The following is a 26,244-nucleotide window of genomic DNA, read 5'->3' on the forward strand; positions in this document are numbered from 1 at the left end:
TACACACCAGGACTGCGACCCTCTTGAACCCACAGCAGCTGTGGATGCCTGCATAAGACATGCAGAGAACAAGTCAGGCATGTCAGCATGGAGTGAGAAAGGGTTGATGAGCCCTCGCCCTTACATGAGCAGCTATGGGCAGGTGCTGGCTTGTGTTGATGGGGGAGCAGTTTTCTGTAAAGGTGTGGCTTCCAGTATATCAGCTGCACTCCAGTGGATGGTCCCACAGCAAGGAGTATAGGAGCCAAATGTAGTTGATGGATTATAAAGGGGAAACAAACAAACAAACAAACAAACAAACAAAGTTGGGGGTTGTGGGTGGTGTAGGACAGATACAGAGGTCAGAGTGGAACTGGGAGGATTGGAGGGATACAATCAAAATACATTGTATGAAATTCTCAAAGAACTAATAAAATAGTTAATGTGTTTAAAATGCTCCATAATAATAGTATAAGAAACTCCTTCAAAATTGTTAAAAAAGAAAATATCTATAGTAATAAAAAATCTCACACAAAAGGTACAAATTAGAAGGTATTTCTGGACTGATTATGAACTACGCCCCCAGCCTTCTCATTTCTAAAGCTAACTGCCACCAACAGCTCTTTAAAAAAGAAAAAGATAATTATATATCAAAGCATTTTTCTTTTGGTGACTTTCCTGTCAATCAGTGGGTAATGAAGGAAAAGGTTCTTGGATCCCAGAAGCATGCACATCTTTCTCTTTTTCTAAAGCTTGTTTGAACTTCTTTATTGGGGGTGGATGTGAATACATACCTAATATACATCCTTTTTGATGAAAGCATCACTGATTCAGTCCTTGCCATTATAGGTAGACGTGTGTTTGTTTGTGGTGTGATATATGTATGTAGTATACACAGGTGTGTGTGCACATGCAGGCATACACATATGTGGAGGTCAGAGAAAGATGTCAGGTGTTCCTCTATCATTCCATCCTATTCTGTTGAGACAGGGACTCTCATGGACTCGGGAACTAGCCTGATCAGCAGCAAGCCTGAGTCACCCTCCTATCTCTGACCACACAACACTTAGCTATAGGTACACATGCAGCCCACCCAATTTTACATGGCTCTAATGCAGCAAGCAGGTGCTTGCTTGTGTTACTGCTATTGTGGGATTTAGTTATATACCAATTCTTTTCTTAGGCATCTCTATGGGTCTGAGTAGGGCTGAATCTGCAGTTTTGTTAAGGAATATAATGAATGGGAAAGGCTCTGGTTCGAATCTTCTGATCAGGATTCCTTCCTGTTTCTGATAGTTAAGTGCCATCTAATCTTAGCTAAGTCATTTCTTCCCTCTTAACTCTGAACATTACCAAGCACTACTTAGGAGAAGTTGCCATGATACAAACTGTAGCATTCAGTTTCCTCAGAACTGAGTTCTGACAAATACAATCTCCAACCCCTGGGGTAGGGCTACAGTGGTGGCATACACCTTTAGTCGAAGAGCACTATGGAGGCAGAGACAGGTAGATTTCTGAGTTCAAGGCCAGCCTGGTCTACAGGACAGCCAGAGCTAACCTGTCTCAAAACAAAATAAACAGCTACTATCTCCAGCATAAGCTCCTTCCTTCCCTGTAACGATTCAGCCTCCCGTATTTGTCCAGTCTTCCTAACTCTTCTTAACAGTTGTCATGTTTTCATATCCTGGAAAAAGCAAGGTAACAGCTTCGAGAGGCTCATGCCTGTAATTACAGGTGGCAGAGGAAGAGGAGCGTAAGTTAAGGGGAAGACTGGGCAATGCAGTCAGACCTTGCCCCTAAAATGAAAGCAAAATTATATAAAAATTACATTCTCTACAGTTTTAGCAATGGTATCTTTACATTGACTTTTATTCTCATAATACATTTTTGTGATTCCATTCTTATTAAAGAATATATAGCCTGTATTATTTAGTAAGCAGGTAGCATAGCAGTTTAGGAGCAAGACTCCTTGAAGATGAATCCCATGGCATCCTAATAAAGTTTCTTAGATATTCCCTCTATTTGTAAAATAAGAATTAAATTACCTATTTCAAGGAATTACATGTATTGGATCAACATAAGGTAGTTTGATACTTAAAGAACAAATGTTGCAAAGCATTTTAGTTATTATAGGTAGTGAACATCTGTAATCTGAATTGGTCCCAAATCTGGAAGCTTTAAGTATGATGTTTATGGTCAAATTGTTTTATGATTAGGGATGCTCAGCTGGTCAAGTCTATACATTCATTACAAAACCTGAATGTGTGTTCCCAAGCACTTCAGGTAAAAATCACAGAGCCTGGGCTGGGGAGGGGGCAGCTCACTTAAAATGCCTTAAGGACTTGATTTTGGAACCTCAGCACCCATATAAAAAGTTGATTAAATGTGTACATAACTCTACAGTATGAATGCATGTGTGCACCCATAGCCTAACACAGTGGGAAACAGATACTAAGAATCCTCAGAGCTCAATGGCAGGCCAGTCCAGACAATCACTGAGCTAGTGAGACAGAGATTCGGAAAATGTCTGATATGAACTGGTGGCCTCCATACACACATACACACGTGTACACACACACACACACACAGGCACACACTCTTACTCAACCTACAATATTATCCAAAATTGTTTATACCCAAAACATTTTTAATAAGTTCACAGATGTTCCTAATGATACTGAGAGACCACAAAATATAAAACGTACCTTTATATTCCCAAAACTCATGCTAGCCACCCCTATGGAGAGATTTTGGGACTGCTTCTAGGAACTTGGCAAGAATTAGACATTGGGCGAGAATAAGGAAGTAAGCTCAGGCTTAGGCAGGAATTTGACTTTGGGCTAGGGCAGGGAAGTAGGCTCAGAAAGTATTTACATTTGGGCCAGTACAAAGCTCAAGGTAAACACAATTCAGCCAAGGAATGTGTGACAGTCCTTTTATCTTGGACAACCTGAATAGGCTCCTAAAAAACAGAGATCACAGGACTTTGTTTACATATTGCCTGGTTTGTTCCTTGACTATTTGTGCTTATTGCTTTGTTTGTTCCTTAGCCTAGAACTGACCTAATTATTTACATGTACTTAGAATGGTATAAAAGCAGGCTGGAGAAAAATAAACCCCTTCAGCCTCAGCACTGGCCGGAGTCACATTTTAGTGATGTCTAGTTGTCTTTTTCTTTTCAATCCTCCCTCCCTCCCTGGAGAACAAGCTGATTGGCTTGGTCACACCCCTACTCCCTTTTTGTTTCAAGACCAGTCTTACTCTGTAGCCTGGCTTCTTGGAACTTCCTCTGTAGACCAGACTGGCTGGCTTGGTATTCCCCTGCCTCTGTCTCTTGAGTACTGGCACTATAGGTGTTTGCCACCATGAGCAGCTATGCTCACTACTTTTAACATTGTATCAAACCTATACTGTGTCTCCAAAAGGTCATTTTAAGGTGGCACAGGAGACAACTTTTAATGAAGCAGAATGCTCAGTTCCCATGTTTAACTTCCCTATGGTCATTCTCAGCACCACCACACAAACCCAAGCCTTTTACCTAATGCCTTTGCCTTCTCCTTTCAGCACGAGGACTGAACCCAGGGTCAGGTGCTTGTTAGGCAAGTGCTCTCCACTGAGCTAAACCTCCAGCCCCTAGGCCCATGCATTCTTAAGCAACAGTATCACTTTTGGAAATGTCCTAATTTATTTGGTTTACTTGTTGTTTCTGCACAGATACCACTTTTTAAATTCTATTTCTATTTTTATATGCATCGGAGTTTCACTTGCATGTATGTCTGTGTGAAGGGTGCCAGGCTCCCTAGAACAGCAGTTACAGGCAGGTGTGAGCAGCCATGTGGGTGCTGGGAATTGAACCCAGGTCCTTTGGAAAAGCATCCAGTGCTCTTAATAACTGAGCCATCTCTTCACCCCTCAGATATCACTTTTTAAAAAGTTTAAAAAAATAAATCAAGAACCACTTCAATTTTTCCAGCTTTTAACAATAAATTCACATCTACCTAAATGTCCCAAAGGTACCTGAACTTCCATTCAGAATGTAGCATGTAATATTCCTTCTAGAAACTGCTTTTCTTCCTATATTATTTCTTGTTAACAATTGTTTTAATGTCTATTAGTGTTTTGCCTCCATGTATGTTTGTGTGCCACATATATACCTGGTACCCATGGAAGCAAGAAGAGAGCTTTGGGTCCCCTAGGACTGGAGTTAAGATGGTTGTGAGCTGCCATGTGGATGCTGGGAATTGAACTCGAGCCAGTGCTGCCAATCTCTGAGTGAAGGAAGTCTCTGGCTCTGTCCCCTTCTGTTCCTATATTAACCTTGCTGACCAGCATCAATACCCTACCTTCAACCCTCATAGACTCTTAAGGATTTCAACACTTACCACATTTCTCAAACCACTTATCCCATCACAGACAAGCTATACTATCCTAGACCTGTATCACCCGTGGCCTCTGGAAGGATTCTCCTGCTGATCCTGTCTTAGAATCCTTATTGTACCTCTAGAGTACAATAAGATTAAAACCCAGGAGTATCGTTTCAAAGTTCAAAACTCTGTAGTGACTCCCCAGGGCTTCAGAACAAAGATAAAGTGGCTTTTCAGGGCCACACAGGCCCTCAGTGACCACTGGTTCCTTCATTTCCCCACCCCCAGTACTCCTCTCTCTTCCTAGAACACTGGCCTTGTGAGCACATGCCTATAATCCCAGCCAGTGCTGAGGTAGGAGGAAGGAGGGAGGATCAGCGCTCAAGGCCATTGCTCTTGGCTACTTCAAGGCCATCCTGAGTTATAAAAGTGCCCGCCAAGAACAGAATGAACAAGGGCAAAGGGGGAGAAAGTATGGGGATGCAGAGGAAGCCCAGTCACCAATCTTCATTAATCCGTTAATTGGGTCGTAATGAAAAGCTCACTAAACAGAATGGATTAAAAGGCATTGAGTAGCCCTTGGGAGGAAGAGGCAGGCGGATTTCTGAGTTCGACGCCAGCCTGGTCTACAGAGTGAGCTCCAGGACAGCCAGGGCTACACAGAGAAACCCTGTCTTGAAAAAACAAAAAACAAAAACACACACACACACAAAAAACCCCAAACAAATAAAAGGCATTGAGTTATTGCAAGATAATCCTACGAAAGGTCACTTAAACAGCTGGGGAGGTAGCTCAGTGGCAGCCTTGAGGTCACATCAATATAAGGTAAGTGTAAGTTGCCCACCTCACTCCCATTGGAAAGATTGTAGCTAGACAATGGTGTCTGGATAGCAGCTGGCTTATCAGAATATTATTCCCCTTGGTACTGAGAGTTTTAAGGCTCTCCTTCCAATTCTTACAGCCAGCCCTCAGAGCTTTAACTACCCCAGCATTTGACTCATCTATCTGAGGTAAGCAAGTGTTCTAGAGGGCTGAAGTCTGCTGAGAGATCCTGACAGGGAGATCTGTAGAGTCAGCAGTAAGCCTGCACTTCTTTTCAAGCAGCCGTGTTGACACAGCTGTTAAAGTCTTAGTATGAGCAGTGGAATACGTTGTTGCCTCGAACAGGGGTGAGAACAAAACCCGATTTTCTTGTTTAGCTGAGATGGAAGCTTAACTTCATCAAGATACATTTTCCTTAAAATGTGTTTACAAAAACATGATTCCAGTTCTGCATTATTTTTCAATGCACCTCCTTTATTTCGCTGGCCAGGCCAAATCCTGAGGGCTGAGGGCCCACTGATGTCTACCTAGCAGCCAAATCACAAAGCCTAAGAAAAGACCCCAAAGCTGGGTGTGGTGACACACATCAGTTCCTCAGTGCTGGAGAGACTCAAGATGGAGAATCAAAGGTTTGAGACCAGCATTACTACATAGATAAGTTCCAGGCCAGCATGAGATACACAGAGATCCATCTCTAAAAGAACAAACAAACTCACAAACAACTTAGCTTGTAAGAGCTGAGACACAGTCTCAAACAACAACAACAACAACAACACCTATCACCCACCCTATGAGTTGGGTAAGGTATAGTGCACACACCTCAGAACTTGGGAGGCAGAGACAGGCCTACAGAGACAGAGACTCTATAGGTTCAAGGTTAGCTTGGTCTGCAGAGTGAGTTCCAGCCCAGCTAAGATAGAAAAGAAGGGAAACAAGCCACCCCATGAAACCCTGTTTAGAGGTGGCTAAGCATTACAGGTTAGTTCTTCTCCCAGGAAGCTCTCATTCCACACAGAGACTATTTGTAGCCACATCAGAACAATTCATCTCATAAAAATGACTTTTGCAGAGGATTGTGAGGCATACCTTTAATCTCAGAACACGGGCAGATGCAGGGGCAGAGGCAGACACAGGGGCAGAGGCAGATGCAGAGGCAGAGGCAGACGCAGGGGCAGAGGTAAAGGCAAAGGCAGGTGAATCTTTGAGTTCCAGGACAGCCAGGGGAAACCGATGTCAGTGTAAATGTTAGAAATCAGCGTCACTTTCAGTTTCTATTCTACCTTAGTTCCAGTTATGTCTATCACATGATAAACTTCGAGGAGCTGGAAGCGGGAAGCCCAAGGTTGGTGGTGGGAATAGATACAGTAAGTATTTGAGTAACTTGGGCCCAGACAACCTGGTGCTTCCTATGAGGCAAGATGGATCCCCAAGGCTGTTGATTGGGGATTTTAGCTGCTTTTATCCCAGAGATACCAAATGTTCCAGTATAGCTCAGACTAGCCATGGCTAAACTAAACCAGGGCCTCTTTTATTATGATCAACTTTTATCCTGCAGTGAAGGTTCCTCCTGGGCATAATGGCACAGGCTTCCTTCTGTCTTAGTACTTGAAATGCTGAAGCAAGATGAGGCCCATTGAGCAGAGACAGTGAGTTCAAGACCAGCCTGGGCCCATCCATCTCAATACGAAGCATAGTAAAACACCACCCAGGCCTGCCACCACACACGGAAACTTGTTATCCGGTTACAAACAACAGCTAATACAACACAAAGAAAGGCTGCAAAACAGCAAAGCTTAGAGAGAGGAATCTGTCATGGTAAGTTCAAATATAAACAATTTTTTTTGTATATGAACACTGCTACAATTCTCAATGAAATTACACGTTCGCCTGTAATACTGCACTGTGCTAGTTCAGACACTAGAATGACTGTGTCCAGAAAGAGATTTGACAGAGGATAAACTGTGAATACACACACACACACACACACACACACACACACACACACACACACACACATATATGTAAAGTTTGCCAATTTGATATTATCCTGGTCTACATAGTAAGTTCCAGGACAGCCAACCACTACGTCTCAAATAAAAACAAATAAACAAACAAATTAACATTTTCATATTAGCTCAGTCTTATCATTTAAGCCAAAGTTGAGATTGAAATACATGTTATTATAAGTTGCTCTTTTTACTTTTTTTTTTGAAACAGGGGTTTCTCTGTGCAGCCTTGGCTGTCCTGGAACTCATTCTGTAGACTAGGCTGGCCTCAAATTCAGAAATCCGCCTGCCTCTGCCTCCTAAGTGCTGGGATTACAGACGTGCGCCACTGCGCCCTGCTGCTCTTTTTACTTAATGTAACATAATAGATGTTTAAGTATATTATTTGATTAAAGTACAATTTTTCAATAAACATAAATATTGATGTAAGTTTTCTTATTAAGATACAGTTAACCAATTGTAATGTTAGGGATATGGCATTTTTTATGCTTTTATAATACGGTTAAAACTGTTACTGCCTACAACTGTTTCAAATAAAGCCTTTCTGGAGCCTTTTAGGACTCCAGGCTTTAACTGTTACCATATCCTACAACTAGTTCTCTCACCAAAAATACTCTATTTTAGAAAATTTCCCCTAAGCTATACCTCTTAAATATTTTTGAAAGCTACAATTGAAGAAAAAACTAGAATTTATAAAAGAAACATTTAAAAATAGTAATGAAGGGCTAGAAAGAGAGCTAAATGGTTAAGAGCACCGGCTGCTCTTCCAGAGGATCAGGGTTCAATTCTCAGCACCCATATGGTGGCTCACAACCATTTCATCCAGTTCCAGAGGATTCAATACCCTCTTTAGACTTCTCTAAGCACTGTATGCATATGGTACACAGCCATAAACGTAAAATAAAGATAAACAGCCATAGACATAAAATAAAGAAAAAGATATATTGATAAAAGAGGCGTGAGGTTTCTAGGTCAATACCAGCCTAACTCTTTCATGTTCTATGACTCAAAATTGCTGCTACCAGCCAGCTTTCATACTCAACTGTGAACCTTGTATTGTGAGGTACAATAATGACCGGCCTGGTAAGACACGCCCAATAGTGCAATAGTAGCATCAACATCAGTAGAGTAACCAACCACTTTCTAATTAGGTCTAAACTCCACTCGATGAAACCCGTGATCCAAGAACCTAGGGCTACACAGGTCATAGGCCTTAGGGGAAAAACTACTACTATTGTTTTGCTAAATATAGTATTAAAGCAATTCCTAATGACTTATTGTCATACACATACTGCATCTCTCAATCCCCATCAGAGAAGCTTCTATTTGCAATAGATGGTGCTTAATAGAGACCCACAGTTGACCAAGCTGCTGAGAACAAGAGGCTGACGAATTTCCAGCCCTAAATGGAACATATATATGGCACCCCCTCCTCCCAAGGCTCAAGGATTACTGTGGAAGAAGGGATGGCAAGTGTAAGAACCAGGGTCAGTGGGTGACCACAAGGAAGTAGTGTCTTTTGGACACAGCAGGGCAGCCACACATATGAATTCCTAGTGGTTGCAACAGCATGTACAAGGCCTGGACAAGCCCAAGACATACCAAAGTCAGCATGGAGACAGGAACGGGTCATAAAAGCCCATCCCTAACCATGGAGTCAGAGAGGCAGTTTTCTCTAAGAATGTGAGCCCCTAGTAAACTGACCATGCTCCAGTGGAAGACCACATATCCAAAAATATAAGAGCAGCAAAAACTGGTCTGGATGGCCTTTAAAAATAAAAAAGAGAGCCATGCCCTGTGGTGCACACCTTTAATCTCAGTACTTGGGAGGCAAAGGCAAGTGAATATCTGAGTTCAAACGCACCCTGGTCAACATACTGAGTTCCAGGACAGCCAGGGTTACGTATAAATACCCTGCCTCAAAGAAAAAGGAAGGAAGGAAGGAAGGAAGGAAGGAAGGAAGGAAGGAAGGAAGGAAGCAAGCAAGCAAGCAAGCAAGCAAGCATAAAGTTCAGTGGGTAGGAAAGGAGAGGTGGATGTGGAAAGAATTAGAGAAGCGATGAATGCAATCAAAACATCTTATGAAACTCTCAGAGAACTAATAAATAGTATATGAAACATTAAAACATTTCTATTTTATATACTTAAACACAAAATGTAAAAAAAGAAGTTAACTAGTACTTGAAAAGTATTATATACAAAGTGTCTACAAATCACATTTGGCTTACAATCTTAAAAATATAGTTACTATTATCAAAATAATTTTTTTACACATAAGGAAACAGATAGAATGACTAGCTGACTTGGTTAAAGGTCTTCAGGCAACACCTGTAGTATTCTTTCTAACAGTTCAGGGATGTGGTAGTTTGAATAAGAATGACCCCCACAGCCTCATACACACACCAGCACTTACGTAAGGCACCAGGGAGTGGAACTACTTAAAGAATGAGAAGGATTAGGAGCTGTGACCTTGTTGGAAGAAGAGTGTCATTGGAGGTGGGCTCTCAGCACCATGCATGCAACAATGCTCCCTAGGATGATAAAAATGGACTAAACTTCTGAAACTGTAAGCATGATCCCAGCTACACGCTGTCTTTCATAATAAACCATGCCTTGGCCATGGTTTCTCTTCACAGACACAATAAAACAGTGACTAAGACAACTATTTTCTATAAGTCAGAGAGAACCCAATATTCTCTATGATTTTAGATTAAAAAAAATTACCAAGGGGGCTAAAGAGATGACTTCATAGTTTATTAATAGTACTTGTTGCTCTTGCAGAAGACTGGCTGACAACCATCCGTAACTTGCTCACCAGAATACATGTGGTACAGATACATACATCTAAAATGAATAAATCTAAAAAAAAAATCACCAATGTTTTTCCTCAAAATGTTATATTTTATATTAATATATCTTCTTAAAATATTATATTTATTTAATGCAAAATTCAGTAAGTTTTCATTCCCTAAGTGGTGGTAGGTGGATCAACTATTGCAGCTGATCACAGTACACAAATGCCAGCTTAAGCTTAACATTTTCCCGTTCTATAAGTACAGGAACAGAGGAACATTTATGGTAAGGCACAATTCAAATCTGTAAATTTTCAAAAGAAAACATTAAAACCACTAGAATTATTTTTTGTACAAATAGGTCTACTGCAGAGATCACAACTGAGAAAAACATAAAACACTTTTAAAGTGACACGCTGGAAGAAATTCTATTCTCTCCTCTAAAGAAAACCACACACATATATACTCATGAATAATTTCTTTCCCTCTCCCCATGTAATAACCCCCTCCCTCTATTTCCTGTAACAATGAATGAAATTAACAACAGATGGTTACTGAAGTTCCTAATTATAACTTTTACAGAGCCAACTGTCATTAATTTCCAAGTATTTTGCTGGATATGTTATAGTTTATCTCACTTTATGTAGTGCCTTAAACACAACATTATTTTAGCACACTTACACTCCTCTACAGTTCTTTAGAAGCAAGAAATACAGCTTTCTCATTAATCAACTATGCATTGGACTTCTTAGTAGTTGTTCAATAAGCTTGTTTGTTTGTTTGTTTGTTTGTTTTGAGATGGGGTCTCAATACGTAGTCTGACTGGCCTGGAACTTACTATGTAGATCAGGCTAGACTTGAACTCACAGAGATCCATCTATCTCTGCCTCCTAAGTATGGGAATTAAAGATACTTGTCACCATGCTTGGTGCATTTGTTATTTTTAGTTCAATTAATATAGTAAAAATATGTAAGACAAAATATATCCCAGTCTAAAGGTTTCAAATACTGACCACTACACTGTTTCTCATATGTACTTTCTCTGAAATTCAGATTTACCTTTAAATTATATTTGGCAGCATTTTCCCCTTATTTTGTGGACTATAAAATAATTCTGTGATTTACAATATCTGACTTCTTACATTTAATGAATAAAACCTTTGCAAAAACATAAATCAAAGAACATTTTTCTGGGGGCTACAGAGATACCTTAGCAGTTAGGAGAACTTGCTGCTCTTGCAGAGGACTTGGCACCCACGTGGTGCACACACACAGGTGCAGGCAAAGAGGCATACATATACAATTTTAAAGAGAACATTTTTCATGGCCAGTGAGATGGCACAGTAAGTAACAAAACCTTCCACCTAGCTGGAGGACCTGATTCCATCCCTGAAACCCGCACAGTGGAAGGAGAGAATGGACTCCTACACGCTGTCTTTGAACCTTCACACTGCTCCTAGGCATACATGTACTCCCTCATAAACATACACATACAAAATAGAAGAAAATGTAATACATCTAAAACAGAAGAGTTTTTCTAATGCTGTTAGGGTAAAGGGGCAAATAGACAAAATGGGGAATATCTACAACTATGTAAGGCATCATGGAGTTATATATAAATGGCTGTCTTGCTTATCAAATCACTGTTATGGGCAGAAAGACATCTCATTAACCATTATATTTTTAGTATGTGTTCTCAGGAGATGAAGATATGAATTTTATTATTATATGCATGAAAGACGTAATTAGTAGCTGGGACAAGTGGGGAAAAGAGCAAGATCTACACCAATGTCTCAGTTTTCTGTCGCTGAACAAAACCAATTTGGAGAATAAATCATCTTACATGTCCATATCACAGTTCATCATTGAGGGAAAACAGGGCAAGAACTCAAGGCAGAACCCTAGAGGCAGGGACTAAATCACAGTCCATGAAAGAATGCTGCTTATTGATTTCTTATAGACCCCAGAACCTAGGGGTAGTACTACCCACAGCAGGCTGGGTACTCCCACATCCATCATTAACCAAGAAAATGACACAAACACACCACCAACAAGCTAGTCTGATGGGGGCGGTTCCTCAATTGAGGCTCTTTCTTCCCAGGCTACTCTAGTTTGTGTCAAGCTGACAAACACTAAGCAGCACAAAATGCAAAGAAAATTATACAAATATCATTAAAAAAAAAAGAAAAAAAGAAAAACAGCAGACTCCATTTACACTAATAGTCTACTTTCCAAAAAAGAAATTAGGAGAAAAATCCAAGCAGAAGAATTTCCTCCCTACAAAGCAAGTTGTTAGGAGTATATCTAACCACAGAAGGGAAAAGACCTCTTGAAATGAAAATTTCAAGATTCCAAAAAAAAAAGAAGTCACAGAATATTAGACAATGGGAAAATATTCCATGTTCCTAGATGAGCAAAACTACTATTAAGAAGATATCTGTACTATCAAACTTAATGTACAGAATTAGTGTAATACCTATTACATTTTTCATGTCATATTTCATAAATAATACAAGAACTCATATAAAACCACACACACACACACACACACACACACACACACACAAAACAACAACCAAAAAACCCAGAAACTACTCAAAACAATCCTAAGGAGTACGAACACTGCTGGAGGACTCACAACTCCTGACCTCAAACCTCCTAGAGCTGTAGTGACAAAGACAGCATGGCACTGCCATAACATAGACAGGATAATCATGGGATAAAACAGAGAAACAAAACATCAAGGCTATGCCCACTTAAGCTTTGACAAAAAGGGCAAAAACATACATCTGGGGAGGGGGAAAAGATAGCCTATCCAACAAACGGAGCTGGAAAAGTTGACTTTCTACCTGAAGAAGAATTAAACTGTCACCTTTCACTTTGTTCAAAATGGATCAAAGACTGTAATTTAAAACCTGAAATACTGAAACTGAAGAAAATGCAGGGGATACTGTTCAAGATACTGAGGTAGGTAAGAACTTTTAAATAGAACACAAACAGCACAGGAACTAATCCCAAAGTAGCAAAGGTGGGCCTCCATGAAAGGAAAGGTTCTTTACAACAAAGGAAATAATCAGAAGAGTTAATAGATGGCCCACAGAATGGGAGAAGTCTATATCAGCTACACTTCAGACATGGGGCTAATATCCAGAATTTGCAAAGAAATAAAACTACCAATCAACAAATGAGTAAATTAACTAAGTATGCAGTTTTCCAAGGAGGAGGAAGAGGAGGAGGGGGAAGAAGAAATGGACAATAAACTATTGTAAAGAGTTCAATATTGTTGGGAGCTATTAAGACAACACTATTGTCCTGATTTCTAAATTGGGCCTCCCCCCCCAACTCCGAGAAGAAAAGGAGGTCAAAAGCGGGCCACCGACACACCGATTCTGAGAACAACCACAGAATGTTCCAGCCCTAAGTCATCGCAGATGTCCTGACCACACCCTGATACCACCAAGTTCCTGCTTCCCCATGTAGCTGCCAAAAGAAAGAATTTCTATTGCCCCCCTCCCACTGATAAGTACTTCTCCCTTTGCTTGTATTGCCCCACCCCTCCCGCTGATAAGTATCTGTACTTCCCCTTTTGCTTGTGCATTTAAGCCTTGGGCCTTTCTCAATACAGTGGGGTCTTGATGCAATTCAGAACGTTTCCGTGTCATTATTCGCACAAGACCCTCATCTCTCTCTACCCCCCCTATTTGGTTCTTAGGAGAAGGTCCCCTCGAGACCCTCGAATAATTGAACCTGCTGGACAGGTCAAGTGGCGCCCAACGTGGGGCACGGGGTACTACCGCCCTCTGGACAACGGATTAAAGAGGTACCACACAGACAGTGAGATAGTGGGACAGTCCCCCGCCACTTCGCTCGAGTGTCGCAGATGGACGTCGGAGAGGTAAGCCTAGGCATTCAGTTGTTGTCCCATTAACCATGGGGAAGGTTCTGTCCAAAGAGGCAGTCTTTATTCAAGAGATGAAGGGTTCTCTTAAGGAGAGAGGGATAAGAGTTAAAAAAAAAAAAGAGGAATTTAATAAAATATTTTTGTTTTGTGGACCAGAGATGTCCATGGCTGGTACTGAATGGTCCTGAAATACACCCTTTAACCTGGAATAAAGTAGGCAAAGAAATCAATAGTTTAATAAAACAAGGAGAAGATGTCCCTGAGTCCTTTTTTAGCAATTGGGGAATCATTAGAGATCTCCTTAAACAGGCAGAAGAGGGCGGAAAAGGTGCTTGCCTCCTAGCCCTTACTAAAGATTTTTTAGAAAACTCCCGATCACCATCTCGCAAAAGTGAAACTAAGCTGCCGGCGAATTGTCAGTTTCAGCCGTCATCGATTATCGATGCCCCGTTCACAGTATCTATATTAGAAGGTTTAGCAGGAGAAGGCTACTTGATACCCAATGAATGGAATAAAGTTGTTCAGTCTGTCCTCACTTGTAGTCTCCCCTCCCCCAGACTGAAACCTGCTTGCTCAGGGGTGGAGCTTCCTGCTCATTCGTTCTGCCATGCCCACTGCTAGACCGTGCCGCTTTGCTGTTGGTGACACCACGTGCTCACTTTTCTACTGGACCCCGATTATTTGGCAGGAATTGGGTCCCCCTCCCCCTTCCTTCATAACTAGTGTCGCAACAGTAAAATTTGAGCCTTGATCAAAATGAATTTGTCTTAGCTCCGTTTCTTCTTTCGCCTAGTCTAGATTCCTCTCTTACAGCTCAAGTGACCTTCTCAGTCAAACCGTTCACATTGCGAGCTGCTGGCGGCTGCAACATTTTGGCGCTTGAACAGGGACCTGAAGAATGGCAGAGGGAGGCTAAGAGAAATGCTGCTGCTGTGGAGCTCCACAGGAAAGGATCTTCGTATCGGGCATCGGAGCAACGGACAGGTACACATGCTAGCGCTAGCTTAAAATTTCAGTTTTGTAAAGTGTTGCTGAGGATGCGGTAGGATACGAATTAAGCTTGAATCAGTGCTAACCCAACGCTGGTTCTGCTTGGGTCAGCAGCGTGTTAATCGGAACTAGAAACGGAAACAGGCGGGTCGGCCGCAGCTTTTTAGGAAGCTCCTTAGGTGGAAGAAGAAAGGGTTTAAAGTAATGGATCAGGCGGTTGCCCATAGTTTTCAGGAGTTGTTTCAGGCCAGAGGAGTAAGGCTTGAAGTACAATTAGTAAAAATTTTTTTAGGTAAGATAGATAGCTGTTGCCCATGGTTCAAGGAAGAAGAAACAGTAGATTGTGGAACCTGGGAGAAAGTTGGTGAGGCCTTAAAAATCACTCAGGCAGATAATTTTACCCTAGGCCTCTGGGTACTCGTAAATGATGCTATAAAAGATGCCACTTCCCCAGGGCTAAGTTGCCCCCAGCTCAGGCGGCCCTGGGAGCTTGGTGCGCTGTCCCTGCTGCAGGGGCGCTAACTATGCCCCTAACCAAGATTATACAAGGGCCCCAAGAGTCCTATGCGCAGTTCGTTGCCAGATTGCAGGAAGCAGCTGAGAGAATTTTGGGACCTGAGGAAAGTGAGGGTCTGTTAGTCCGACAACTTGCTCTTGAAAACGCCAATTCGGCACGTAGGTTTGCCCTGAGAAGTAAAACCAAGAGTCTAGATATAAATGGTATGATCAAGCTTTGTAATGAGGTGGATGTGTTTTCTCAACAAGTTTCTAAGTCTATTAACCTGGCCATCGGGGCTGCTCTACAACTAAATAAAGGAGAAAAAACTTGCTATAGATGCAACCAACCTGGACATTTTGCTAGAGAATGCCCTACACACAGACAGGCACACTAGTCTCAACCATGTCTGCTGCCCAACAAAAGTTTCTCCCCAGTCTTTGCCATAAGTGCAAGAGAGGCCGCCATTGGGCATGAGATTGCCGATCTAAGATTGATATCAACGGCCACCCACTACCTGCGTTCCAGGGAAACGGCCAGAGGGCCCCCCTGCGGGGCCCGTCTCCCCTAATAACAACTGCAGACAACCCCCTAGCCCCCACGGGAGATTGTGCAAGGCCACGACAGGAAACACAGTGTTGGACCTGTGTTCCTCCACCACCAGGATTATAACTCCTGAGGAGGGAACAGTGGTCATCGAAACAGGTGAATTTGGGCCCCCTCCCCAAAAGATGTTTTTTCTCATCATCAGCCAAGTGTCCAGACTTTTACAAGGCCTAATGGTGACTCCTACAGTGGTTGACACCGACTACCATGGGGAGATAAAAATCTTAGTCACCGCCACACAGGGACCACTTACCCTTAGGGCTGGAGAGCACATAGCCCAAGCCCTACCACTCTCACTATTCGGCCATTTCCCTTATATGAAAGAGGAGTGAGGACCATCCTCCCCGGGATCCTCAGAAGTATACTGGGCACAGAAAATAAATGATTCATGGCCCATGCTGACTTTGTTTCTAGAGGGCAAACAGTTTCAAGGGCTCCTAGATAACAGGGCAGATGCGACAGTAATTTCCTTAACACATTGGCCTACAGCCTGGCCCTTACAGCTCACTGCCACTCATTTAAAAGGCATAGGTCAAACACAGGACACTTTACAAAGCTCCAAACTGCTAACATGGTTAGACAAAGAAAACAATACTGGAACTGTTCGACCCTTTGTGGTCAAAGGCCTTCCTGTAAATCTATGGGGAAGAGACATACTCTCCCAAATGGGGATGATAATGTTTAGCCCCAACGAGACTGTCACCAATTTGATGCTAAAAACAGGGTACCTCCCAGGGAAGGGTCTAGGGAAAGATGAACAAGGAAGGATTTCTCCCATTATGCCCACACCCAAAAATGATAAAAAGGATTTAAGGGCAGACCTTTTTTCTTAGAGACCACTGCTCCTCCTGCATTCCAGGCAGATAAAATATCTTGGAAGTCCAATGATCCTGTCTAGATCGATCCGTGGTCTATGCCTCAAGAGAAAGTTCAGGCAGCCTTACAGTTGGTGCAGGAACAATTGAGACTGTCACATCTTGAGCCTTCTACCTCCCCGTGGAACACACTGATATTTGTCATAAAAAAGAAAAGTGGAGCCTAGAGGCTGTTACAGGACCTTCGAGCTGTAAATAAGACCATGATGCTGATGGGGGCACTTCAACCAGGCTTACCATCTCCTATCGCACTTCCTAGAGGTTATTCTAAAATTGTCATAGATATTAAAGATTGTTTCTTTTCTATCCCACTTCATCCCCAAGATTGTGTCCGTTTTGCCTTTTCCATTCCCATTGTAAATCACGTGGGACCAAATCCCCGCTTTCAATGGCGGGTTTTACCCCAGGGAATGGCTAATAGCCCTACCTTATGTCAGAAATATGTGGCACAGATTATTAACCCTTTGAGACAAGAATTCCCTGATGCATATATAGTACACTATATGGATGACCTGCTCGTTGCCACAAAAGAATTATCCTCCACCCACGTGGTTGCCCAGGCCGTAGTTAGGGCCCTCCAAAGGTGGGGATTTGTCTTAGCTCCTGATAAAATTCAAGTTCAGTACCCTTTTATGTTTCTAGGCTTTCAGTTAGAACCCATTAGAGTACATTCCCAGAAATTAACCATCCGCACCTCACAGCTGAGGACCTTAAATGATTTCCAAAAGTTGCTAGGAGATATAAATTGGTTACATCTCTATTTAAAATTAACTACTGGAGATCTAAAGCCCCTTTTTGATACACTCTGGGGAGATTCGGACCCAAACTCCCCGAGAAAGTTATCTCCTGCTGCCCTAGAGGCTCTCCATAAGGTAGAGTCAGCTATTAATCAACAAACCATGGGCTATTACAACCCCCTTCAATCCCTGTCCTTAATAGTCTTTTCCACACCCTTTGCACCCACTGGCCTATTATGGCAAGATGATAATCCCCTTTTCTGGATCCATTTGCCAGTCACACCTTCAAAGGTTCTCCCTGTTTATCCTTCTCTTATATGTCAGGTAATTATCCTAGGAATCAAGATGGCTACCCGTCATTTTGGGAAAGCTCCTGATACTGTTATTTTACTTATTCTTCTGATCAGCTTTCTTGGTTACAGTCACAATTTGATGAGTGGACTATATTATTATCCTCCTTTCAGGGAACCTTTGATACACATTTACCAGCCAATAGGTTGGCTCAGTTTTTGCAAACTACCCCTTTTGTCTTCCCCAAGGTTACCCAGCTGCAGCCTATATCCAAAGCCTTAACTGTGTTCATTGATGGGTCCAGTAATGGAAGGGCTGCTATCATTGTCGAAGGACAACGCCAAATCATTGAGACCACCTACACCTCGGCCCAGCTGGTGGAGCTCCGAGGAGCTTTACAAGTGTTTGAATCGGTCTCATCTCCCTTTAACTTGTATTCAGATAGCCATTATGTGGTAAGGGCTTTGAGAGCTTTAAAGGTGGTCCCTAGTATTCAACCCACCACTGCCACTTTTCAGATGTTTTTTTAAAATACAAATGCTCATAAGAAGTCGAGCCTACCCGTTTTTTGTGGGGCATATTCGAGCCCACACGGGACTTCCTGGACCCCTGTCCCGGGAAAATGATCTTGCTGATCAGGCCACTCTGCTTACATGCCTTACTATTAAGCCTGACCCACTGTCACAGGCTCAGACAGCCCATACTTTACATCATCTCAATGCACAGACACTCAGACTACGATTCAACATAACCAGGGAACAAGCCAGACAAATCGTTAAACAGTGTAAAAATTGTCTTACCCTGTTGCCAGACCACATTTAGGAGTTAACCCATGGGGCCTTGTCCCTGGAGAACTCTGGCAAATGGATGTAACTCACATCCCATCTTTTGGGAAGCTTAAGTTTGTACATGTGTCCATCGATACCTTCAGTGGGTTTTTGTGTGCTTCCGCCCACACTAGAGAAGCTACCAAAGATGTTATAAATCATTCATTGTATGCCTTTTCTGTCATGGGACAGCCCAAAATTATCAAAACAGACAACGGTCCTGGATATAGCAGTCTTAAGTTTAAACAGTTTTGTGCACAATTACAGATCAAACACATTACTGGAATTCCCTATAACCCTCAGGGGCAGGGAATTGTTGAAAGGGCCCATCAGACTTTAAAGAATACCCTGACAAAGCTCGGGGCCCAAGAGACTATCTACACCCTTAAGGGAAATTCAAAACAGCTACTGTCTCATGCACTTTTTGTGCTTAACTTTTTAACTCTAGACATAAGTGGTCGCTCAGCAGCTGACCGACTTTGGCATCCTAAGACCAGTTTAGAGTATGCTCAAGCACTGTGGAAAGATCCCCTTACAGGGATTTGGAATGGGCCAGACCCCATCATCATCTGGGCAAAAGGCTCAGCCTACATCTATAATTCCAAAGAAGGGGGAGCCAGATGGCTCCCTAAAAGACTAATTAAGCCATTTAATACAACCCAGGGTGGCGCCTAAGATGTTTCATGTTTTCTCTCGTAGGATTGCCATGGACAGATCTCTCACAATATTGATGATGCTGGTCATGACGGCGACAGCCAGGCAAGCCCAGACCTATCAGGTTTTTAACTATAACTAGATTATTCAAAATCAGGCTGGAGACATAGTTAACTCCAGCTCCAAGATTGGTGACGAGCCCCATTGGCCCAAGTTAGAAGTAGACATCTGTGTCCTCACATTGGGTGCAGATGCCGCCTGGGGCACCCCTGATTATTATATGCCTCAATTAACAGCAGTTAACACAGGTGATAAAAAGACTGATTCAGGTTACAGCAGTGATATACGTCGTACTGCCCTGGCCTTACACACTGGAGGTATATATGTGTGTCCAGGAACTCATCGAGATAGATCTCTAAATTATAAATGTGGCTATGAAAATGATTTTTTATTGCGCCTCTTGGGGCTGTGAAACCACTGGAGATACCTATTGGACTCCATCCTCCTCTTGGGATTATATTACAGTTAAATGACTTTACCCCAATTCCAAAGTTACCTCCCCTGGAAAACAACCCCTTAATAGCTATTGTTCCCCCAATTCTTCTAGACAAGGGTGGTGCAACCCATTACAAATTGGCTTTACAACAGCCGCAAGGACTGCTGACTGGACCAAGAGAGGATTCTCTTGGGGGTTGCACACATATAAAGAGGGCACAGATTGGGGATTGACCTTCAAGATTAAACTACAAAAGGAAATCCCCAACAAATATAAAGCATCTATAGGACCTAACCCCCAATTACATCACCCTAATTCCCCAAACAATCCCAGGTACCCGCCTCCTGTTCCTGCCCCAGGGCATACTACGACCCTATTTCAGCCCACTCTCCCTGTGGTCTATATTAAATGCTTCTGCTTTAGCCTTGCTGGATAAGACACAAAGAGATAATGCGTCAGAATTTAAAGATTGTTGGATGTGCTTTTCTGCTTCCCCGCCCTTTTATGAGGGCATAGCCTGATTTGGAAATTTTACCCTGCTTTCAGATGCTAGGCAGCTTCCCTTCGAGTCAGTTCAGCTTACCTTGACAAAACTCTCTGGGATAGGAAGTTGTGTGTTGGGCCCAGATGTGCTTCCACCATGGTCCTTGCTAGAAATTTGCAATAACACGTTTAGAGTAAATAAAAATAGGTATTCTTATCTTCTTGCCCCAAATGATACCTTTTTGGCATGTTCCACAGGCCTTACACGGTACATTATTATACAAGATTTTATAAATAATAGAGATTATTGTGTCTTGGTCCAGCTTTTTCCAAATTTTAGTATTCATAAGACAGATGACTTATTAACGTTTTGGGACCAATGTGCCTCCTTGCTATCCCTCCACAAAAGAGAGCCTATCTCGGCGGTGAGCCTTGCGGTCCTTCTTGGCCTGGGTGCTGCTAGGACCAGGACCAGAATCACAGCCCTTGTGTCATCTCAACAGAATGCGTGCAATTACCATCTGCTCAACGAGGCTATTAGCCAAGATATAGAAAATATAAAAAAGGGCCTAGATGATCTTACTGATTCCTTGGTCTCCCTTTCAGAAGTTGCCCTTCAAAATAGAAGGAAATTAGATTTGCTCTTTCTACAACAAGGAGGCTTATGCGCTGCACTTAAGGAAGAATGCTGCGTATATGTTGATAAAACTGAATTAGTTAAAGATAGCATTGCCAAGGTTACTGCCAGTTTAAAAAAAGAAAAAGAGAGAGAGAACAACAAGAGTCATGGTATTAACATTTGTTTTCAACCTCCCCCTGGCTTTCGACCTTGTTGTCCTCCCTTTTGGGGCCCTTATTGGGACTCCTATTATTGATTTCCTTTGGTCCTTGGGCATTTCAAAAATTGACCCGATTTGTTAAATCTCAAATTGATTCATCTCTTTCAAGTGCATTTGTTTCAGTTCATTACCATCGGATGGACGTTGGCGATAACAAGCAGGTTACTAGAAAAGTCAGATGTAGATGCTGCTTCATCACCCTCATCTCGGGGAGAGAGACTCAATTTCCATAAAATGCCTAAATAAGATCATTCCCCTCCCCCTAAATTCGGCCATCAGTCTCATGCCACAAATCATTTATAGACTGCCGTAGTCTGTGCTTCTGACATGGTAATATACATTCTTGCCACATTGGAAGCTAAACAGTCATCCCAGGCTAGACACATTGAAAAAAATTGGAACTTGAAGCAATCGCCCGTGAGAGTTGTAAGACTAAGTACTGCACAGAGATTAGTCTAGAAGCTGTTAGACAGTTTCTTAGAGGCATGTCTAATTGCATGAAGGTTGAGTGCCCTAGGGTCCTTCACCCAAGAAAAACTGCACAGGAGCAGGTCAGGGTCACTCTGGGTAAAAATCTGTGGGCCTGAGAGTCAATCCTGTACATGGCCCCTAACATTACACACTGGGGATCAGACCTCTACCTCTACCCATGGAGCTTGCTTCATTCCTAAATCCCTTGGCTGGCCCAGGTTATACCCAACAGACTGGGACCATTAATTCAAGCCTAATAGATGACTTGTCCTTGTGTCCGTAGTGGTTTTAGAGAATCACCCGGTGAGCAAACAGACACTTAGGCTATCGTTAAAACGTGGCTACAAATTTATTATCCAATATGCCTTTATAAAAATATTAAAACGGGGGAGATGTTGGGAGCTATTAAGATAACACTATTGTCCTGATCTCTAAATTGGGCCTCTCCCCCCGAGAAGAAAAGGGGATCAAAAGTGGGCCACCGACACACCGATTCTGAGAACAACCACAGAATGTTCCAGCCCTAAGTCATCACCGATGTCCTGACCACACCCTGATACCACCAAGTTCCTGCTTCCCCATGTAGCTGCCAAAAGAAAGAATTTCTATTGCCCCCCTCCCACTAATAAGTACTTCTCCCTTTGCTTGTATTGCCCCACCCGTCCCGCTGATAAGTATCTGTACTTCCCCTTTTGCTTGTGCATTTAAGCCTTGGGCCTTTCTCAATAAGTGGGGTCTTGATGCAATTCAGAACGTTTCCGTGTCGTTATTCGATCCTCGTTTCTCCCCCCCCCCCCAATTTGGTTCTTAGGAGAAGGTCCCCTCGAGACCCTCTAGACAGGTCACAATATCCTGAGCCATCATGGAAATGCAAATCAAAATTAGTTTGAGACACAAGCAAACTTTACTTAGAACGGCTAGAGTCAAATTTAACAACAAATGTTGACAAGGATAGGGAGAGAAAAGAACCCTTATTTACTAAGAGTGAGGGTGCAAATTAATACAGAGATTGTGAAAATCAGCTTGGAGATTTTTAAAGATTTAAAAAAAAGAACTACCATATAGCCCAGTTATTAATTCTCAGGCATATACCCACAGAACTCCTTGCCCTACCATGGAGATATTTGGACCCCCTCTGTTTATTGTTGTTTTATTCACTATCGCACAGAATTGGAATTGACCAAGTTGTCTATCAACATATAAATGGATAATAAAAAAACTGGTTTGCATATATTAGTGTGTATATTAATATTACTCAGCTTTAAAGAAAAATTAAGTTAAACAATTTGCAGGAAGCTGGACATGGTGGTGAATGCCTTTAGCCCCAGCACTTAGGAATCAGTGATAGATGGATCTCTTTGAGTTTTGAGACCAGCCAGCCTGGTTTATATCATGAGTTTCAGACAGCCAGAGTAAGACCCAGTCTCAAAAATCAAAACAAAACAGCAAAAACTATTCCATAAGATGTCAGGAAAATGAACATTAAAATGTATATTAAGTAGGGTCACAATCACAGAAAGGAAAAAAAGCATATGTTCTCTTTCCTATTCGTAATCTAGCCTGTGTGAGTATGTGTGTGTACAGTTGGTACAGGATAGCATGAAGAAACTACAACAAGCCTAACGGTAAGGGATAAGGAAGGACTAGATGCACTTAATGGGCATGGGTTATGAGAGAGGATAAGGCTAATTGTTTTTCTAGTTCAATTTGTCATGAATTTTTGTTTTGTTATGTTTTATTTCTGGTGATAGATAAGTGCATAAAAATATATTAGAAACTGAAAGTCTAAAGCTTAATCCAAGGTTTCTATAGCTTTCATTCCCTTACAAGAATTTTAATCCGCAAATATGGCTGCTATGGCAAGGGGCCACATCCAAAAATATGATTCAGCTAAAATGCAGACACACCCTGAATTACAGTATGATCAGAACCGTATGCAGAAGTTCCCTTAATCCCTAACTATGAAGGTAAGTTTGTAGAAGGAAGCAGGCAAGTTTGAAAGTGACATCTAATTGAGAGGCAAAGTGAATCAGAGAAAGATTTGGAAGAATGATTCAGAGATAGGATATGCCCAACTCACAGGAGAAAAGCAGAGGAAGAGAGGCTACTGAAGGGTGTGGTGTGGGCTGTGTGTATAAGACAGTTTTACAGAGACAGGTTATAACAACAAGCTAGACACAGATGAATACAAAATGAACCAGAGAATAAGATGAAGCCAGAAGACTAGACTATATTACATAAGTTAGTATCAGGCAGGCAAAGCAATTCAGTCAGACGCTGAGAGAAGCTGGATTGTATCAGTCAACTTGGAAAATTAGATTGTATTGAGGCTAGAATCTTCTAGGCCTAGGCTTAGGGACAGTTACAACAGAGAGGGAAACTCTGGGCTCAGTCCAAGGTTTATATTCACACAGCTCCTGCTAGGACGTCAGGAGTATCCTATGCAGCCCCTGGCCAGGTGACAAAATATACATCCACTTTGTCCATCTTGGCTTCCAGATTGATCACAGACAGAAAAGCAGACATAGATAGAATACTCCAAACTTATCAATTGGTGGGAAACAAAGCTCCTCAAAAATTGCTCAACTATACAGGGGGGAGGGGCCATCGCCAGTGAATCCCGGATGAGCCCCCAAATATAAAGGTCCATGAATCACCATAGAACAACATCCCAGACTCAAATAGTATGTAAAAGCAGAGAATGTAAAATGTAAATAGAACATAAAAGCAGAAATCCAGCATGCAGGGGTCTACCATTCATTAAAATGTAGACCTGGGGGTAAGCTTGAAGGCCCAATTTTAAAGCTGACTGGAGGAATTCCAGGGAGGAGTAGACACCCTTTATCTCGATGGTTGGCTTTAACTCTAGGGGTACAGTTGTTTCTTTGATAAGCTAGAGAACTGGGAACTTGGCAGAACCATTGCTAACTATTCTTGCCTCAGGCCAGGTGGTAGAGCAGCTCTTGATAGGCTGCCCAAAGGCGGCGGTTTTCCTGGTTTGTTCAGTTCTGGGAAACAGAAACTTAAGACCTAGTCCCCTCAGGAGGCAGAGGCAGGCGGATTTCTGAGTTCGAGGCAAGCCTGGTCTACAAAGTGAGTTTCAGGACAGCCAGGGCTACAGAGAAACCCTGTCTTGAAAAACAAAACCAAACCAAAACAACAACAACAACAACAACAACAACAACAACAACAACAAAAAACCTAGTCCCCTGAAGTGACATTTTACAGTCTGTTATGGAGTCAGTCTAGCTTGACCTTCTTAAGGGCAAATGCTGCTGCTCAAGCTAGGCACCCTGAGTCAATCCTGGAGCCCACAAAAGAAGATAGCCCCTTCTAGAAGCTGTCTTGACTTCAGACATGCTTGGGACACATACACCCATAGGCAAATGCATAGATCATAATATACACACACTAACAGTTTTCTTAAATTTATGACTGAATTGAGTTCTAATTTAAAACAGGGAAAATGATAAATTCAGACACTCAAAACTTAAATGTAAGCCGGGCGTGGTGGCACACGCCTTTAATCCCAGCACTTGGGAGGCAGAGGCAGTAGGATTTCTGAGTTCGAGGCCAGCCTGGTCTACAAAGTGAGTTCCAGGACAGCCAGGGCTATACAGAGAAACCCTGTCTCAAAAAACCAAAGCAAACAAACAAACAAACAAACAAACACCTTAGATGTGGCATTGGTGGTGTAGTGGTGAGAATAGCTGTCTTCCAAAAATAAGAACTTACAGGTGAGCCACTATATTAGTATAGTAGTGGTAGTAGTGGCAGTAGTATTTAATATTGAACTGCAAATTTCTGGAAAAGAAATAAATAGAAAATATGCACATGAGTGTAAAAGTAATCAATGTAATTTTTAATTGCAGAAAATATGACTGTCTAATAGAAAATCTAAGAGAAACTAGAAAATTTATCTAGAAAATGTTATTTTAAGAATGTGTGTTTAGCTGGACATGTCATATACCTATAATCTGAGGGTTGAAGAGAGTATTGTCAGTTGAAAGGTTAACCTGGACTACATTACAAAATCCTGTCTCAAAAAAAAGTGACAGCTCCATATCCAAATACTGCTAGGAGAAAGCTTATCTCCTAGGAGTGCTGACACACCTGTGAGCACAGGTAAGACTACCACTTCTGCTCTGAGGGACCCACCTGAAGCCCTCAGAACACAGGAACTGAGGAACAACCTGGTACAAAATCCTTCCGGTTCTGTCTGCACCAGCAGCTGATTTTGTGCCACAGGGCTCCATACCCAAATACTGTCTGGAGAGAGATGGTCTCCCAAGAGTGCTGACACACCTGTGAGCACAGGTAAGACCACTACTTCTGCTCAAATTCCTGGCCCAAGAGGGACCCGTCTAAAACCATCAGGACACAGGAACCAAGGAACATCCAGAGACAGGATCCTTCTGGTTTCTGTCTGTGCTCAGGAGCTGACCCTGTGTCATAGCTCTCCATACCCAAATTCCTCCCAGAAAGAACTAGCCTCCCAGGAGTACTGACACACAGGATTGCAGGAGGGACAAGCCACAGTCAAAGACAGCAAGACCAGCTAACACCAGGGATAACCAGATGTTGAGAGGCAAGGGCAAGAACATAAGCAACAGAA

General features: G+C 42.2%; 1 protein-coding gene and 1 long non-coding RNA gene across 5 annotated transcripts in view; one reads left to right on the forward strand and one right to left on the reverse strand.

Moving 5' to 3' along the window:
* The window catches only part of BC048559 (cDNA sequence BC048559), a 34,014-nt gene extending 14,344 nt beyond the window's left edge, over positions 1 to 19,670 (forward strand). The window contains exons 2-4 of the long non-coding RNA NR_152819.1: positions 13,676 to 13,858; positions 14,678 to 14,848; positions 19,386 to 19,670. This is a non-coding gene — a long non-coding RNA (cDNA sequence BC048559). The remainder of the gene's footprint in view (positions 1 to 13,675; positions 13,859 to 14,677; positions 14,849 to 19,385) is intronic.
* Cep57l1 (centrosomal protein 57-like 1) overlaps positions 1 to 26,244 on the reverse strand; it is a 91,029-nt gene that overhangs the window by 42,225 nt on the left and 22,560 nt on the right. For 2 of the 4 annotated variants that reach the window (NM_026643.5, NM_029132.2), the window contains exon 2: positions 20,420 to 20,486. The exons of the other annotated variants lie outside the window; for them this stretch is intronic. The gene's annotated coding sequence lies outside the window, so the exon portion shown is untranslated. The remainder of the gene's footprint in view (positions 1 to 20,419; positions 20,487 to 26,244) is intronic. 4 annotated transcript variants of the gene reach the window in all.

The sequence above is a fragment of the Mus musculus genome, chromosome 10, assembly GCF_000001635.26.
Source record: "Mus musculus strain C57BL/6J chromosome 10, GRCm38.p6 C57BL/6J".
NCBI lineage: Eukaryota > Metazoa > Chordata > Mammalia > Rodentia > Muridae > Mus > Mus musculus.